The sequence below is a fragment of the Mustela putorius genome, unplaced genomic scaffold, assembly GCF_011764305.1.
Source record: "Mustela putorius furo isolate JIRA1106 unplaced genomic scaffold, ASM1176430v1.1 tig00000083_pilon_pilon_pilon, whole genome shotgun sequence".
NCBI lineage: Eukaryota > Metazoa > Chordata > Mammalia > Carnivora > Mustelidae > Mustela > Mustela putorius.
The window spans coordinates 18,670,582-18,691,167 of record NW_025421273.1 but is presented as its reverse complement, the minus strand read 5'-3'; positions in this window follow the sequence as shown (position 1 = coordinate 18,691,167).

Below are 20,586 nucleotides of genomic sequence, written 5' to 3'. Positions count from 1 at the left end.
GCAAATGCCCTATAGAATGAGAGTCTGTGAAAGGAATGTATAAAATCATGCCGTTTCAGGCTGCTGGAGTTTGAAGTGCAAAATAGAAGTGCCTGGAGATGAAGCTGAGAGGTTAGGCAGGTTATTAGAGTCCTGAATGGCATATAAGGGTTTGGACTTACAGTATAGGTGGGAAGACATTAAAACAAAAAGACAAAGGAAAACAAAACAAAACAAAATAAAAAGCACACACAGACACACAGAGAGAAGAAAATGAAAGCAAAGGACTGGAAAGATCAGGCCATCTATGAGCATTTCTTTACTTCTTTATGCCTGTGTTTGTTCATGTAATACAAGTTCTTCGAGCATTGACAATGCAGCCCATGATTTTCATTGTCTCTTGGTCAAATGATGTCATTCCTCTGTTCAATATCCTTCCCTGTTTGTTTCCTTATTTGCCTATTTTCCTACCTCCCTCAAATAAAAGTAATCATTGTGGAATAGCCCCCACAAGACTACTCACACTTATAGAAAGGGAATCAGATGAAATTGAATTTGGGATAAATGGAAGATGAAAGGTTATTGATATAACTTTTGTTTTGTTTTAGTCTCAGAATGTGGATCACCAGGATGAGATTAAAGGTACCCCCCCACACAAAGCCCCCATTGGATCAGGCATCTCTTCCTTCTCCTCCTTCAGATTTGTCTTATGAATTTTTATCATCTAGAAAGGATATAGCTATGAACTTACTGCTTTTAAGGACAAAGGGAAAACTTGCTTAAGAAGGTGGCAGCTGGGGCACCTGGGTGGCTCAGTGGGTTAAAGCCTCTGCCTTCAGCTCAGGTCATGATCCCAGAGTTTTGGGATTTAGCCCTACATTGGGTCTCTGCTCTGCAGGGAGCCTCCTTCCTCCTCTCTTTCTCTCTCTGCCTGCCTCTCTGCCTACTTGTATCTCTGTCTGTCAAATAACTAAAATCTTAAGAAAAAAAAAGAAGAAGAAGAAAGAAAAGAAGATGGAGAAGGAGAAGGAGGAGGAGGAGGAGAAGAAGGCAGCCTCCTAACAATGCCCTGGCATTTTGTAGTGGAGAATTGTATTTCAAGTGAAGAGTGGTATGATCACCTCTTGCCTTACCCACATCTTAAAGGAAAATGTTTGCATTTGAACCTGAAATTGTTGAAGAATGCAATTGTCATCCCTATGAAGGGGCACTGTGTGCCAAGCTAAGCATGGAGAGTGTGTAGTCAGTTCCCCATGGAATATGGCACTGAGTAAAGACCTGAGTCCTTAAGAGAAATGAACTTGTGAATATTTAAGAGTGACATTCTGCTACAGCCAGAAGCAACCCAATCACAAAGCAGGAGGTGTGGATGATTCAACACCAGTGTGTTAATTTCCTAGGACTGCCGTAACAAATTTGCACAAACAGGAATTGATTCTCTCATATTTCTTGAGGTTAGAAATCCAACACCTAGATGTTGGCAGGTCCACGTTCTTCCTCAAGGCTGCAAAAAAGAATCTGTCCAATCCTTTCATTTACCTTCAGGGGTTCCTGGCAATCCTTGACGTTCCTCTCCAATCTTCACCTTCATCATCACATCACATGGCTTCTCCCTGTATCCCTCCATCCCTGTGTCTCTGGATTGGATTAAAAGCTCACCTTCACCAGTATGACCTCATCTTAACCTCATTGCATCTGTAGACACACTTTCTTCTGAATAAGATTATATTCACAGATACCAGGGGTTAGGATTTCTACATATTTGGGGGGCATACAATTCATCCCACAACACCAGAAATGTCTCAATTTCTAGATGAAAATCAATGTGCTCTTATTTTGACCTGTACATACTTCATGGGTTCACTGGTAATCCCTAGTAAGGGGAGGTTTCTGAGGGAGGGAGACTTGGACACACAGTCAATAAGGCAGGTAAGGGTCTAGGCCAGATCTAATGCCACTGGAGAAAGAAAAGAGACTATACTTTCACTGTATGTTAGGAAGGAGTCCTGGTGATTGCAAGGAAAGACAAAGTGAAGGGGCTACTCTCCTCCACTATAGTTGATAAACTCTGTCATGTTGATGTGTAGTTTTGACTCTCTGACTCCTGGAAAGGAATGTAATGGTGTGGCCATCAATGGATGCCCTGTCTAAAGTTTTCTCAGATCTGGACAAGGGCTCAAAAGAGCTGGATTCCAGTTCCTGTCCTGCCATCTACTAGATGTCTACCTCAGAGTAGTCCCTTACATTCTCCTTGTCCTGATCTCCTCAGCTAAACTGTGGGTCTAAAAATGCCTAATCCATGTCCCCGTTGAATTGCCATAAGCTCAGAAGAAAGAATCCATGCTAACTTCAGTATGAGGCTTAAAACCACTATCAGACAGCTAAGAAATTATCCACACAGTATTTTCTCCCCATGTCTTGCCTTGTTCCAAAAATAATGAGACCACTCTAAATATCTTTTCTCACTTAGCGATGTGACTTATTTTGAAACATTATTGCCATTCCAGCTAAATTATCATTAAGTCATTAAGCCTAAATGCTGTCCCTTAGCTCTTGACCCAAAAAAATGGTCAGGAAACCTGTGGCTTAATAATAACAATTTTAAAAATATAATTAAAAACATTAGCGATAATAATGATAATAATATAACCATGTGAGACTCAACTCTATGTCCCTGAGTTCATCAATATACTTCAACAATATACTATAAAGACCTTTTGACAAGGAAAATGTAAATACCTAGTTTATTTAAACATAGACACCATTAACAAATCTCACCCAGTGCCAGGAAGGAGCTAAGGGCTGCCTTTGGTCTCTGAGAGGGTTAGGAAGAGTCCAAAGACATAAAGATGGCTATGCCAGAGCCAGCTTTTGTACCATATGTCTGTGATTTCCAATCCCATGCATAAATTCAAGCTTTAAAATTCTGAAGTCCTAGATTTTTTTTTTTTCTTCTAACTCCACCGCACTAGAGCTCTTGCTCTCACGCCATTGTTTAACATCCACCTTTTTAAATTTTGTATTATGATGGATCATGATTAATGGATCATGGGCTGGATGTGCCATATTACAAAATACCATTTCAGAATCTTTCTAAATAATTATTTGCCTTCTTGTTTTCTTATTTGACCAAGTGAAATAATATCCTAAAGTAGTGAATCCCAAATGTTAAGCGTCTCTTTGTTCCTGCAATATCCTACTGAGCTGGGGCATGGAGCTTTATTTTGAAAACTTACTACCCATGGCGCCCTGTTCATTTTTATTTTAAGCTTACCCATTTAAAGTCGTAAGTAGGAATAGAGCAAAGTATTCTCTTCTTATGCCATCTTTGTAAGTTCAGCTACAAGACTGAGCTAGTCTCAAATATGTGTTTGCTAGCTTTCCCCCATCCCATTTGTTTGTATGATTGGCAACAATTTGTGTAGCATGTAAATAATTTGTGACTTAAATGTTTGAAAGCACTTGACTGTGAATCACAGCCTAAAGCAGACATATTTCGAGGTAGTTTTTGACAGTCTTAAATTGTCTCCTCTTCATTGATCTATTCAATTTTTCTACGTTCTTGAGTCAATTTACATAATTAATATCTTGTTGAAAATTATTCATTTTCTTGAGATTTTCAAATATATTAGCATAGATTTGAATCTGCTTATACTTTAAACACCTTCTGTGTCTATGGTTGTATTCATTTTCCCTCTTCTAATGTTTGAGTACTCTTTCATTGTTCTTGATTAAATTCTCTGTAAACCATATCCTGGATCAAATTCATGTTTTAATCTTTTATTTTATTTTATTTTATTTTTAATTTCATTTATTTATTTGAAATAAAGAGAGCACATGACTGGGGGTAAGGCAGGGGAAGAAGCAGACTCCTTACTGAGTGGGGAGTCCAGTGCAGGACTCGATCCCAGGACCCTGAGAGCATGACCTGAGCCAAAGGCAGATGCTTAATCAAATGAACCACCAAAGCATCCTGTTTTTTATTATCTTTTCTTAATTTTTATTTTTCCATTCTTTTCCTAGAATTCTGAGAAAATTTTCTCATTTTTCCCCTTTTACTCCTTCACTATTCTTAACTGTTCAATCTGTTCCACTATGGCAATTACCATCTTTTGTGAGTTTAAAATCACTTTGACAAAAATGGTTTCCTTTCTATGTAACATTTCCTAATTTCACACTATGCCTTCTCTATAACTACTTCTTTTAGTTTCACAGATGAGTTAAAAAAAAAAAACACAAATAGGTTTCCTCATGTTATAACACAGATGAGTATAGGAAATATAGTTTCTTCATAGTCTTCAAAGCATATCTGAATGTTTTCATAAGCCTTCAGCTTGTAACAAAGGAAATAAGATTACTGAACTTAGTCTAATCCAAAAGAATATAGTATGATTTATATTAATTATTGGGCGCTTAGGTAAAAGGACTAGTCTTTTGGTTGCTAACCATTTTTTCTTCTCCAAGATGGGATATGAATTATGAGTTTACGTGTTTAGAATAGTGATCATGCTATCCACACAGTACCTCCAGTTTCCCCTAATCTCTGCGAGGAAGATCTGTTTCTTGTTCAGGTGACCTCTGAGGTACAACACGCCTACCACTGCCTGCAGTTGTGCTCCAGAAGATGGTGTCTGGTTTAGCTTAACTTAGGGTCCTACTCTCTGTATAGTAGTGGTAGCTTACACCAAGATAATTTATATGGAAGGTTACTTCCAAAAATAGTAGGCATTTACATCTTGCTGTAAATGATATAAATCATTTAGTACTTTTTTCTTGTTATTTTTTCAGAATATCTCTTTTGCAGGAATATCACTGTTGTTTCTTAAAAAAATTGTATATATATATATCTATCTATAGATAGATAGATAGATAGATATCTCAATGGTTTTTCTCTCTTATCTTTGTATAGTTTCATTTATGTCTTTTTCAAAAAAATGGTTGGGTTATGCCAACAATGATAACCTGTTAATGATGGAAGTATTTATTTCGTCCACCCTCACTCTATCTTCTTACATCTAATACTACAACTTCTTTCTGGAGGAGATCTCATACTGTGTTGTGAGGGAAGCATACAGTCAACACTATTCCCTTGCCTACCATGAGCATGAGGAGTTGACCACAACTGACTAATAATAAGTATGCCTCATCCTCTTACCCAGAGTAATTTGTACAGGCATGGATCTGTAACCCATTGTAGGCAGATGCTAAGAAACATAATGTCTAAGAAAGACGTAAACTGGAGGTTTCTTGAAGTCATTTTCTCAGTCAAATGGAGAAATCTATGTGCAGAAGATAAAAAGCAACCCAAAAAGAAAACAAAGTTGCACAGAGATGAAAGACAAGTGAGGGGACTTGGTGTCGTTATTTGAGCTTCCATCCCCACATCACACCCTAGGTTTGGTGCCAAAACCAGATTTGTCCATGTTCTGTTCAAGTGTATACCAGAACACCATTTCTTATTTGCAGTAAGGTAGTTTTTTAACTGACTTTTCAACCCTATTAACCAAAAGGGTTCTCACAAATAAAATTCTTTTATCTAAGTCTTATAGAATAATGCGGGAAGAAAAGTTAGGATCAAATTTAATGTTCTTTGCAAATATTTCACTCAACTGGTTGTAAAATCTGGAAATAAAGTTAAATTGAGGAGGCAGAGCAAGTTGGAACACAAAACTTCAGATCTTTGTTTACATATTTTCTTTGTCCCTGCTTGGTGGAGCAGCCAAGAACTGGTATGTCTCTACCATTTGCCTGTTATGACTGGCCTCATTAAGCAGCCAGCAAATAAGATGTCTTTGCTGAAGGCCACCTAAGAAAGGGTGCCCACATCAGTTAGAACTGGTAAGAAGGTCCCAGTGCAAACTCATTATCGATGTGGTTTCAGTACTACAATGACTTCTCAGTATTGTTAATGACATCAACATATGCACTCCAGTGTTTGCTATGTCCCTGGCCACCTTCTCAAATATTTTTACAGCTGGATATTGTCTGGAAGGTGCTTTATTCATTCGTGTTTCTTTTATGCTATACTTTAAAGAATTTTGAGCTTTAAGAATATGGAGGGGCACCTGGGTGGCTTAGTGGGCTGAGCCTCTGCCTTTGGCTTGGGTCATGATCTCAGGGTCCTGAGATCCAGCCCCACATCCAACTTTCTGCTTGGCGGGGAACCTGCTTCTCCCTGCCCCCACCCGCGCCGCTCTGCCTGTCTCTCTGCCTACTTGTGATCTCTCTGTTAGAAAGAAAGAAAGAAAAGAAAGAAAGAAAGGAAGAGAAGAAAGAGAGAAAGAAAGAAAGAAAGAAAGAAAGAAAGAAAGAAAGAAAGAAAGAAAGAAAGGAAGGAAGGAAGGAAGAAAATATGGAGAGACTTCTTTACAAGTTTCCTGTACTGATACAGATTTCTAACTAATTTTATATTCCATAATTAATTTCCATGAGCAATTGGGAGAAAATGATGAAGACCAAATCAATTGTATCTACTTCTTTGCTTTGTTTGGGATTTCCCTAGAGCATTTTTCAGCATAAAAACTTGGAAAACTTTTGCAACTTCTTTCATAATTATTTGTCTATTTGGTTTTTCTATTATTGTGACAATTTGAGTAGTTTATATCTTCTGGAAAAGAAAGAAGCTTTTTTATTAGGATTTTCAAATGTAACAGTGCAGGGTTATACATTTTATTTGCCAATATTTTTCAAATTTCTACACTCTATGCTGTTACAGATAGATACGTAAATAGGTAGGTAGGTACGTAGGTAGATAGATGGTAGTTGATAGATTATCTGCCTTGATCAATAAAGTGAGCTATCTTATTTCTCATTTTCTGAAAATCTCTTGTTTCTCTTTTATGGACCCAAGTAGTCAACATGGCTTCTAATTCATGAAGTTCTTCTAAAACCCTGATTGTGAGGGCATCTGGTGGCTCAGTTTGTTAAATACCCACCTTCATCTCAGCTCATGATCCCTGGGTCCTGAAATCAAGTCCGATATCAGACTCCTTGCTCAGAGGGGAACCTGTTTCTCCCTCTCTTTTTGCCCCTCCCTTTGCTTGTACTGTCTCTCTGTCTCTCAAATAAATAAATAAAAATCTTTAAAACCCTGATCTTGAATTTATTTTTGATTTACATAAGTTTGCAAATTACATTTTTATTTCATTTGATTAAATTACTTTGTTTATTTTTAAATTTCTAAGTCTAAAATTAAGTTCCAAACTCCTCCATTTTTATTCACTGTATAATTACATCTTTTAGAGTCAGCTTTTTTTGGCTAGCAACAGCATGAATCCAATTTATTCAACAGATCAGCAAATACTTGATCACCTACGTCATCCTAACCACTCTGCTAGATGTTGAAATTAAAATGATAATAGAGTGAAATATAGTAAATGAAATAAAGTAAAATAATAAAATGACCTCTTTTTAACATGATGTTTCAATTTATAAAAGATACAAATAAAATGATCAAGGACTAGTTACATGTTGTTAGACATGTGAAGGGAATAAAGAGCACTATGGTGGGAATAGAGGACTGGTTCCTAATTTAAATAGGATAATCTTCACATTATGGCAGGCAGAGGAGAAGTGCTGGCCTAAGGCTTGACATAGATGGGACTTCCACAAGAGAAAACTTAAGATTGGCATAGCAGGAGATGATGGACTAGGGTGGCTTTGCATGAGGTTAGATTGGTAACATCAGCCAATCCACTGGAACCCTAGTTCCTCCATGAAAACCCCAACCTTCCTTTTCTTCATCTTTGATTTTCAACTCCAACATAGTGTCTTTCAACATTGCCAAAAGAGGACCATCACCTCTTATATTCTCAGAAACAGAGATACCAGACAGTACGTCTGCAAATTCCAATGAGCACACCTGCAAAATAAATACCTTGATCTCACTCTCTTTTGCAAAAAAGTAAATAACATCTTGTGTGCACTGCTCATTCCACACTCATGCACTCACCTTCCTAGGAGGTCATTTCATCATTTTAGATCCATTTTCTCTTACTTTCAATAGCTCCTCTCTACTTGCTCTTTTCCTTCCTAGTTAAGTATACTAAAGTCTCATATAAATAAAATGTTTCAGGTTCTCTTTTCTCTCCAACTATTGCCCTGCCCTTTCTCCTTCAGAGCTAAGCTTTGTTTAAATATATATTTTGAGTACTTTATTAAGACTCTCTTTTACATATTTCCCATATCCCCCTTGTTACTAAACCATTGGAAAATCTTCATACCTTAACAATTACTTGATATATCCACATCATTTTGCCAATAAATGTCTTCAGACACACTTAGTTCAGCATCTAGAATGTTGAGGTTGTTCTACCGACTATCTGATTTCTCTTAATTTGTCTTCATCGTGATTTCTTACTTGCTCACTTTGCCCCTTAGATGTTTGTTGTTACTCATGGTTCTATCCTAGAGTTGGTTCTCTTCATTCTTTCAACTATTCTTTCCTGTTCACCCTTCCATCTAAAGGATGATCTTTTTTCTCCACTGGCTCAATTTCCATTCTTCTGTGAGCACAACCTGCCATCTACTCCTGGACCACTCTTTCCATAACTCTCTCCTGGCATTAAGTTTCACATAAAAACATACTTGTATACATTTGAACTAGGTGCCTCCTGGCTATATCTTTCTGAGTGTTTCTAATTTTGCTGGAATCACCATCTTTCCAATGTTATCTGCTTGTGCCAAGGCATCCTCTCAAGAGCAACTGCCTTCTAAGCTGTTCATTGAACAAGAACCCTGAATTTTTTTTAAAGATTTTATTTCTTTATTTTATTTCTTTAGAGAGAGATCACAAGTAGGCAGAGAGGCAGTCAGAGAGAGAGGGGGAAGCAGGCTCCCTGCTGAGCAGAGAGCCCGATGTGGGGCTCGATCCCAGGACCCTAGGATCATGACCTGAGCCGAAAGCAGAGGCTTTAACCCACTGAGCCACCCAGGCGCCCCAAGAACTCTGGATGTTAACTATATGTTCTCTTGCTTCCTTAGCTCACATAGGACACTATAAAAACCACTGATTCTGTTCTCCAATTCCACGCCACATTACTTTGCTTCAACCCTTTGTCATACCGTTCTCCAAGTCCTTCCCCACCTTTTCAATCCCCACCAAAATATTTGTTGAGAGACAGTTATGTTCTAAACATTATTCAAGTTGCTAGGGATATCTGAGTAAACAAAACATAGGATCTCTCTTCCCTTGTGGATTCACACTCTAGAGGGGAGAAGGGACAGTAAGCAGCAGGTAATACATTACTGAGTGGTACCATAGCACTTGTTAAGTGTTATAGAAAATGAAAAACAGGGTTGTCAGAGTAGGCCTTGATGAGTAGAGGACATTTGAACAAAAACTTGAAGAGGACAGTAGAGTTTTACTAGAGAACTAGTATAGTGGATGAAGAAGAGCCCTTTAAAGTTCCTGAGGCAGAGTGTGCCTATTCCACCAAGCCCTATGGAGATGTGCTGGGAGCAGATAGGGAATTGGGAAGAGTAGAAGGAGATGCAGTTGAGAAGTCACAACTGTGGGAATAATGGTAGCTTTTAGGCATCATGAGAATGTTGACTTTTACCTTGTGAATGATGGGATCATTTCAGGGTTTGAGCAGTGGAATGACAATTGTATTTATGTTTTAAAATAATCATGGTTGTTGCCATGCTGCATCTGTCGATGCAGGGTGGGCACGGATGGAGTCAAGGAAGCCAGTTGGGAAGCTCCTGCCACAATCCATACACGGAAAGATGGGCAGCAGCATGGAGGTGGTGAGAAGACATCAAATCTGAATGTATTTTTGAAGGTAAATAATATGGATTTTCTGATATGCTAGATGTGCCATCTGAGTGAGAGAAGAGCCAGGAAAGCCTCCAGGTTTTATCTACAGAAAAAAAAAAGTTTGCATTTTCCATGATTCAGATTGAAAAAATTACTAGGTGGGACAGTTTCAAAGGAAGCTTGAATTGCTTGTTGTAAGTTTCTTAGGTTTAAGGTGCCCTTGAGATATCCCAATGGACAGGCCAAAAGTGACTGATACATGAGTTTGGATTGGTGAAGGAAGGCAGAACTGGAAAAATACATTGGGCACCTTTGTCATACCCAAGTATCTATCTTCCCTGCCTAAATCTTCGGTGCTTTCCTCTGGTTCTTGGAACCAACACTAAGCTTTCTTAGGGTGTTGGTCACAGAGGTGTTACCTATATTCTCTACAGCTTCCTTTATCACTGCTTCCATTCTGAAACCTCAACTTCAGACATTCCAAGTCATTTTGGCTCTCAGACTCCTTGTTCTTTCTCACCTCTAGTTTTTTCATTATTTTTCTCTTCTGCCTAGAAGGTCCTTTTCCTAAAGCAAAGTCCTGTCTTCCACCTACATGCAAACTCCCACATTTTCTCCGTTCTCGGCTCCCAGCTCTCCCTACCTGGACACTTGATGGATGGCCTTCTCTGTGCTCTCCCACCTGTATGCTCCTGCTCAGTTCTTGTCACATATATTGATGAGTTGAATTTACAAGCAAGGACAATTGCAACAAGAGAGTGCAGAGGCTGTTTGTAAGAGCAAGATGGTTTTAATGACAGAGTAACGAATCTTTCAGAAAATGGGAAAAATATTTCTTAGCTGAATTTTTAAGTTGAAACTAAACCCTTAAGATCTCACCAGCAAATCCCCTTAGAGAATCATTTTTAGAAATTAAGTATATCTTAATGCAAATGATATTTAAAGCACATATAAGTTCTTATAGCATTTTGTCTTAAAAATGGCAGAAGCAATAGCTTTAAAATGACGAAAATGGAAGGTAATGAAATGCCGTTTTGTTAAGGAATTCTGAAGGAATGTGTTGAGCATTAAGGATATAGAAAATGACAAAAATTAGGTGTTTATATCACAGACAATGCTACCAACACTTAAATGGTGTGTCCTTTCAGAAGCATAAGACTTTGTTGGTGCACACATGCAGGCACACACACACACACACTCACCCCTCTATAAAATCCCCTTATCTCTGTTCAGGCTGAAACCTAGACTGATGGAATTAGAATCCCTGGGAGAGTAACTCAAGCATTAGTTTTTTGGGTTTGTTTTTTGTTTTTGTTTTTAGTTTTTTAGCTCCCCAGTGATTCTGATGTTAAGGCTGAGAGCTACTGTATAAGAGTTCTCAACCTGAGTTTCAAAGACTCCCCAAATATTTGTAAATTTGAATGGAAAAAAATAGAATTTGGAAATGGAAATGTAGCTTGCCCTTCTATTATGAACTTAGACAGCTAACCACAGTAGTATACATAATGCTTTGCTACCAACAGAATTTAAAGACAGATTCTGTTTACATTATACAAATTTTGCAGGTTTCTCAATATTTTTATATTCATTACTACCCTGATATTCTTTTATTTATGATGCCTGCCACTATATATCATTAATTAATACTTTATTAAAGAACTTCACATTTTAATATCTATATGGAGAATTGGTTTTATGTTAATATTTTGATAGTTCTGTTTAGACATATCTTTAATCACCTTGCTACCTAAAGTATTTATGCAGTTTTAACATTATTTTGAGACGAGAAGGGGTCCATAACCTCCACCAGACAATCTAGTCTCTCGTCAAAGAGAGAATACGTTAAAAAAACCACTAACCTGTAATCTTTTATTTCTAGGTGGTCCTTATTTACAGATGGACTTGACATGGCCACACCATCTCCGTCAGCAAAATCATCTCCAGTTACATGGTAGTTCGTATTCTTGTGGACCCAGGGATCTCTATCTTGGGTTTGCTGAAAGTGCTCATCTCAAATTTGCTTCTAGATCTTTTTGTTAAGACTTATGGTCTTAAATCTTCAGTCATTTTTCTGTCCCTCTTTTACTGGAAGACAATACATATATTTTAGAATTCAAACCATCAATTTTAGTGGCTTGCATTGGTTTGATTTTCATCCTTGTTTAGAAGTTCTAAGCAAATGTATTTTCAGGAATGCTTACTTGGTATTGCATTAGCAAGATTATATTCCACAGGGCCTCACTATTCCAAAGATGTAAATGGAAAAACCAATAAAATTTGAAACCCACTTTGAACTAAAAGGCAGTGTACTTTCACAGACTGGTAGTAATACTGTTTTAACAATGTTTTTCTACATGTTTGGTAGAAACAGACAAAGTGTATTTTTGCAATTTTAATTCTGTAAGGAAAGTCTTACCTTTAATCGCAATGCAGAATATGTCAGTGTGAAATTTTTCAGAAGCTAAATTAGGCAGGGGTTCCTCACTCTCATTTCTTTGGGCCTTCTACAAACTGCCAATATACTTGGACTTGATTTAATCTTCAAGGTTCCCATAAATGCACACTCGCTTTCTCTGCCACACTCACATGTGAAGTGTCTTCTCTTGGTTCAGAAATTTATAGCAGCCTCTCCCCAACTTCTGTTTCAAAAAAAAAAAAAAAAGCACTGAATTTAAACATTCTAATGACTTATTAGTACCATAGTGAACAACAGTCAATATATATTAATTAGGACAGAAAATATCTAAACCAGTTTCCTAAGATGATCCCTATAGCTGACCATGAAAAAATACTGAAAGAAATTATTGATTCACTAGGTTCTCTTTTTACCTTTTTCCTTTAATTATTCTCCAGTATTTTAGATTCTCGAAAAAATAAGAATTTTTAAAAATTAATTAATTAGAAAAACATTTTTCCCTAAAGTACATAATTCTTATCAGATTCTGGAGAGATGGAAAAGAAGGACAAAATGACCTAAGTAAAACATCCTAAATTTATCTTTAATGTTTTACTTGGTGTGATGTTTAATTATATGTCCTAACTTAGATTGTAGTTCAAATATTTGCTCAAACTTCATTCTCAATGTTTCAGAGGAAGAATTTTTTGTTAAATGAACTTTAACATTTAAACCAGTAGACTTTGAATAAAAATATCTACTTTCCATAATGTCAGTGGTCCTCATCTAATCTGTTGAGGGCAGAATGGAAAAAGATTGATATCCTAGAAGAAAAGGAGATTCTGAGTGTAGACTGCTTTCAGATTCAAAGTGCCACATCAATTCTTACCTGGGTTTCCAGCCTGCTGAATCTGGACTTGCCAGTCTTCCCAATTGCATGAGTCAATTCCTTAAAATCTCTCCCTGTCTCTCTCTCTACACACACACACACACACACACACACACACACACATGCACACATATAGTAACTACCTGAGGTTATGAATACAAATTAGGTTGATGGTGGTAATCATTACACGTTATACTCATATCAAAAATGATACCCTGTACACCTGAAATATATATATCTTTTATTTGTCAATCATACATCAATAAAGCTAGAAACATAAAAACAAAAAGTAGAACAGAAATCAAAATCCTGTCTGGTTTGGTAATTACAAAAGTGGGCTCTGTGGCATATGTTCTTTTCTCCTGTTAACCCTGGCACTGAATGGTCCCCATTTTTAGATATCCTTATTTCACTGGCCTGTTAATATTAGCCAACTGTTCAATTATTCATTATATGACCTTTTATCAATCAGCTCTTACTCTCATGTGCAGACTCTAGTCTTGGGCATAGTAACATGAAATGAGTTCAGTCATATCCCTGTGGAACTTATATTCTACTTACAAAGACAGACATTACCAAAAAAACAAGTAAGTAAGAAAATTAATTAGAAATGATGACAAGTATTTAAAAATAAATAGGCAAACTCCTGGGAGACAGAATAACCTGAAAATTTTATTTATTTATTTATTTATTTTTAAGAGAGGGGTGAGAGACATAAGGAGAAGGAAGAGAGAGAGAGAGAGAGAGAGAGAACTCTTAAGCAGTTTTCACCCAGTGTGGAACCTACCCAGGGCTCAGTCTCACAACTGTGAGCCAAAATCAAGAGCAGACACTTAACAAAATGAGCCACCCATGTGCCCCAAAAACACTTTAGACAAGTTGTTCATGGAAGTCTTCTTTAATGAGAGATAAAAGTTAACTACAGAGGACACAAAAATCCAGCCATGAGCAGAACCAAAGGAAAAAACATTCCAGGCAAGTGCAATGACCCAGGGTGAGGCAGAGCTTGACATACCTAAAGCTGTAGACAAAAGTCCATCAGTGAAGCAGGGAGGCAGTGGCACAAGATGCAGGGCATTGTGAGGGATGTCCTGTGAAGCAATTGATAGCTATAAAGCATAAAAGAGACATGGATCTAATGTCATTGTAAATTTACTCTGACTGCTATATGGACAACACATGGGAAAAGGTAAAAATGGAGGCTGGTTAGCTGACTACTGCAGTCGTCCAAGCAAGAAATGATGGTGAGCTGAGGTTTGGTAATTAGCAGTGGATTCTTACAGCATTTTTACTCTACAAAGTACAAAACTGAGAGTGTCCCAGAAATGCCCCTGCAGTAATGTCACATCCACAGAATGTAGTCTAGTAATCATGGGAAATACAAGAAGAGTAGACTAGGAAGCGTAGACTAGACTGCCTTAAGGCTTTCCTTGATCCAGTTAAATTTAAGAATTTGAGGTACTGAATTAACTGAATTGTGCTATAAATTTGTAATCTGATTATAATATTTGAATGACAGGATTAGTTTTTCTGTATCAGTTAAGAATATTTCAGCTAAAATGTGTGCCAGAAAATGGTTATAGTGACTTAGACAAATAGATAATGATTTTCTCACGTAAAATAAAATTCAAAGGTCAGTGACCATTGACTTGATCAGTAATTCAACAATTTTAGAGCCAATGTACTCTTTCGCTTCCACTCATGGTTGATGTGGTCGCTGTAGCTCCAGCCATCATATCTACATAAGTCTGTATTCAAATCATGAAGAGGGGGGAGGTGAAGAGGTAGATAGTTGCTGATCTCATTGACAAAACTGGTGCCAAGTTATCAATGCCTCAGTGTAAAGAAGCTTGGAGCATCACTTTACTTTGGTGTTTATAAATTTTAACAGAGAACTTTCAAAAAGAAAAAGAGATTTTAAAACAACAAATCTCTAGTTGTCATACTTGATTTGAAGTTTTATTTCAAGTTAATAGTCCATTATCACTGCACTGGGTTTTTAATATAGGCCACTGTACAAATCAGGAAAAAAACAGTTTTAATAAAGATGGGTCTAATTTCAAATGATGATTCAGATTATACAGACACTTCAGTGTTTTCAGAAAATATTCCCTCTAGACTGTAGTGTTTTACTTTACCCAATTTTGTTATGAGGGATAAAGTGTGACTTTTATAAGAGGCATTGGAACCTATTACTCAATAAATGATAGATATATTTTTCCTTTTCATGTATCTATATGCATTCTCAGTAACCTGTTTCTATTTTATAAAGCCATGTAAAGTATAAATGTAATAAAAGGAATAAAATGCAGTAAAAGGCTCAAACTTAAACACGGATAAAATCAACTTTTTCTGTACATGTTTCCCAGTCTTTAAAATGATTAGCCTAGGCTAGGCTGTTCCTTCAATTACTGGAAATGATTAGATGTATCTATTTCTAGAAGATTATTTCAAAACAAGACAAAAGAACACATTTAGGAAGTCATGGGACAGTTTTATCTGAGTAGCTGGGTAGAATAGATACTATTTGTTTGGTGAATTTAATCCTGAATTTCTTGGAATATTAAGCAGAAAGAATAATACATTGAATTTGTAAAAAATACAAAGAAGTTTCCTTTGTCTTTGGATGCAATTATTATTATTATTAACTTATTTATGTATTTATGTATTTATTTTTTACTGGAACTGAATCCAAGTTGTAAGAGATTCTGTGAGTCCTTGAAAAAAGGGTACTGAGAAACAGAGTGGACAATATGTTGACTGTATTTTTACAAAACATCAGAATGCAGTGTTAAGTGACTGGATCTTAGAGAAAGTATTTCTAGAGACAGAAAGAATTACCAAGAAAGTGTAATCGAGTAAAAGCAGTTGTGTTTGGTCACCCAGACACTTTTCTATTTTTCTCCAATAATGAGACCCTGATACTTCTTTAAAGATCTAGTCAATACTCTGAAAGCTTAGCTTAATACAGAGGTAAAAATAGATGCAGCTTCTTATCAAAAGAAAGAAAGAAAGAACGAAAGAAAAAAAAGTTTTTGCCCCAAGCTATCCACCAAGACTGAGAGATATTAGATAATTAAAGCAGCCTTTCTATAAATTTCTTCCTTAATTCAAGGATATAGTATGAGTTAATTGAGATCCGTTTTGAGTCGACCAAGCATATCTAAGATTCATTCATTTTATAAGAGAATGCTATTAACAATACACACCTACAAAATAGATAACCCAGATATAATAGAGAACTTTCTAAAAACAAAACAAAACAAAAAAACAAAGTTACCAAAATTGACTCAAGAAGAAATAGAAAATCTATAAGACTTTTTACAACTAAAGTGACGGATTTGTAGTGGATTTTACCAAACATTTGAAAAAGTATTAATAGTAATGATTCTCAAACTCTTTCACAGAATAAAAAGGAGGTAATACTTCTAACTCATTCTATAAAATAAAAATTACCCTAACAATACCTGACAAAGATAATATAGGAAAACCACAGACAAATATTGCATATGAATATAGATGAAAAAATCCTTAGCAACATATTAGCAAACCAAGTCTAACAGTGTGTTAAAAGGATCATAGACCATGATCACATGGAATTTATCCCAGGATGTAAGGGTGGTTTCGCATAAGAAAACAAATCAATGTAATACAGCACATAAATAGAATATAGGGGGGAAACACATGATAATTTCAAAAGACATAGAAAGACACACAAAACCCAAAACCCTTCCTAGATAAATATATACAGAAAGCTAAGAATAGAAAGGAACTTCCTTAAAATAACAAGGACACATCTAGTGCTAACATTATTCTTATTGGTGAAATATTAGAAGCTTTTCTTCCAAAGATGGAAATAATACAGAGGATGCTTCAGGGACTGTTATTTAATACTGTACCAGAAATCCTAGTCTAGACAGAACAATTTATGGAAGGAAAGAAGGAAGGAAGAAGGGAAGGAAGGAAGCAGAGAAAGAAAAAGAAGGAAATAAGGAAGGAAAGAAGAAGGAAAAGGGGGGAGGAAAGGCATCCAAATTGGAAAGGAGGAAGTAAAAATTCTCTATTCACATATGAAAGATCATATATATGGAAAGTTGTAAATAATCAACAGAAAATCTACTTGAATTATTAAGCAAATTTAGTACAGTTTCAGGTACAAACCCAACATATAAAAATCAATTTTGTTTCTGTGCACCAGCGACAAACAATCCAAAGAGGTATTTTTTTTTAAATATCCATTTTATTTGCAATAACATCCCAAAGAATTAAATATCTATGGATGAATTTACCAAGGAGATGAGCAATATATATTCTGAAAATGATTAAACATTACTGAAATAAATTAATTGAAATAAATAAATTGGAACACTTTGAAGCTTTTGGAACTGGATAGAAGTGACAATCATATAACCTTGTGAATAATGTATTAAATGCCACTGAATTGTTCACCCTAAAATGGCTAATGTTGTGTCACGGGAATTTTACCTCCAGAGGGTTTTGGGTTTTGTTGTTGTTGTTGTTGTTGTTGTTTTAAGATTTTATTTATTTATTTGACGGAGAGAGAGAGAGATCACAAGTAGGCAGAGAGGCAGGCAGAGAGAGAGAGAAGGAGAAGCAGGCTCCCTGCTGAGCAGAGACCCCCGATGTGGTCAGGTCACCATCCCAGGCTGGGATCAAGTGACATCATGCTCCTTGCTCAGCAGGGAGCCTGCTTCTCCTTCTCCCTCTGCCTGCCCTTCTTTCTGCTTTGTTCTCTTTCTGTGTGTGTGTGTCAAATAACAAATAAAATCTTTTAAAAATAAATAAATTTATAAAAATAAAATAAGAATTCACAAACGACTTGAACCCTGGTGAGATTCTCATACACCCCAAGTAAGGTGGCAAAGTTTGACTCCAATATCTTTTTTATTTTGACTTTGATGAATAGAAGAACTCAATAGTTATGTCCATATACACAGCATTAAGTTGTATGGTAATTTACCTAAGAACCATAGAATGATAAAAACAGCAATCGGAGATATGGGGAGAAACACTTTGCTCCTTTCCAATGGTCTACATGGTTCCTTATCAACCTATCCTCCTTCCCTTCTCCTGCTACCCATCTGTTGGTTGGGGCTGTGGGTTCCTGACTACCATAACTTATTCCCAGGCTCTGGGTCCTTTTCATTTCTACTCAGGCACCTCGACAGATAACAGTACTCAGCAGTGAATCTTAGATTAAACACACACACACACACACACACACACACACATAGTAGGAAAGTCAACAACTATGCTGAAATACCAGCTCAGCCCCCTAGGAGATGGGGGAGCTCAGTGGAAGCATTTAGACTTGTCTGACACTCAGTGAAAACACCCGCCTCACAGACCTGTGATGAAACCTAATTGTTACAGGATTTTGTGTCCCCTTAGTGCCAGCAGTTCTTGGTCACACCGCTTTGAAGAATGAAGAGGGTAGCAAAGCAAAGTTTATTGAGTAAGAGTATAAGTATAAAGCTTCTGGAGATGGAAGAGGACCCAAGTGGGTTGCCCCATGAGTTTCTCTAAGTGTAGGGGTTTTCACGAGCTCTTTTGTGGAACTTTCTTAAGCAATCAGGGTGTGCTAGGTTGTACCAGTCATGGCTTTGGTCACATATCTATCTACATATTAGGTTAATGTCCACATGGTGATGGTCTTTTTTTTTTTTTTTCCCTTTTTTCTTTTTTCTGATATCTGAGGGCTTGGGTCTTAACTGCCCCTTGCCTATAATACTGACAAATGCTTTTGTGGTAAATTGTCTTTCTTTAGGATATTTTGCAGAAGTCATTTTTGCAAAGGCTGCAAAGCAGAATGTCAGCTTGGTCCTGTCTAACTGCAAAACAGGATGCCAGTGCTGTTTGATCTTAGCTGTCCTGACTCCCTACCTTCTTGTTGGGGACCCTGTCCCTGACTACCTGACTGTCCCACTAATTCCTAACAAAAAGAAATGTGTGTTTGGTTGCTCTCAGAATATCTGTCACACAGATAAATATTTCCCATGCCCTAGATTTACCTAACTGAGTTCTGTGCAACACACCCCAATCTATGACGTGGCCAACTCATGGAGTCTGCTTATTTCCTAATGTTGGTACAGAAAACCATACCAGACCTTAAGATTATAAGGAAACCAAAGACTGCTCCCACCCTCCACCCTGCCCGGGCTGTACCAGGACTACGGCCAAATAAAGCTTCCTCATTCATCCTGAGGGCACCTCAGGACAACACAACGGAAACAAGCCAATGGAAAGAGAGACTGCTGGGTCCCCAGCCAATTGTGCAGGAACAGTTAATTACCAGAGCTGCAGGGACTGATGAGAGGACGATGTCAATTTAGCCTTGGGATGCTGCCAGAGTGAAGGTAGAGAAAGGAAAGTGAGCTGATGCTTTAATCTGACGAAAGATTTCCATCAGATTAAGTTTCCATCTTCCAAATTTAGGACAAAAAACAGCATGCCATTTCTCTGAGTGGGCCTTAAAACAGTATGAGTAAAATAAAATTTGCTTCACATCCCTGCCAGCCTTCTAGTAGGTGTGAAATAGTATCCCATTTTGGTTTTAATTTGCATTTTCCTGTGGGCTAATTATGTTGAGCACTTTTTTATGTGCTTATTGGGCATCCCTATATCCTTTTTGGTGAAGCACATTTTGAAGATGTCTGACAATTTTTATTGTATTTTCTTTTTCTCTTTCTGTATATTATCCATTTTTTGTGTAATTCAAAGGAAGTCAGTAGAAGTCCTTTGAAATAAACACTTTAAGATCTCAGTCTACTGTGCCATTTTCATTTTTTCTGCTTTATTTTCTAACTATGGTAAAATATGTGTAACATAAAATTAACCGTCTTTACCATTTCGAAGTGTGCAACTTAATATTAAATATATTTACATTGTTGTGGAATCAATTTCTAGACCTTTTTCATCTTACAAATCTGAAAGTCTATGCCCATTAAACTTCCTATTGCCCACTCCTCCAGTCCCTGGCACCCACTATTCTACTTTTTGTCTCTATCAATTTGACTCCTTTCGGAAACCTTATAAAAGTGGAATCGTGCAGTATTTGTTTTCTTGTGACTGGCTTGTTTCATTTCACGTAATGAAGGTTCATCTGTGTTGTAGCAGTTGTCATGATTTTCTTTTCTTTTCTTTTTAAGGCTGATCAATATTGTATTTTATGTATATAGTTGGTTTATCTATTGATTTATCTATTCAGTCATCAATGGAGATTTTGATTTTTTTGACCTCTTGGCTATCATGAATAATGCTACTCATAATTAGGAATGTACATATCTGTTTGAATCTTGCTTTCAATTCTTTTGGATATATACTCAGATGTAGCCTTTCTTGGATTGCACAGTAATTCTATTTTGAAATTTTTGAGGAATTACCATACTGTTTTCAAGAGCGACACACCATTTTATTTCCACCAACAGTGACCAAGATGTCAATTTTTCCCCATTCTTATTTACATGTATTACTTTCTGTTGTTTGGGGTGTTGTGTTTATTTGTTTGTTTGTTTGTTTTTTTAAGTAAGAGCTATCCTGATG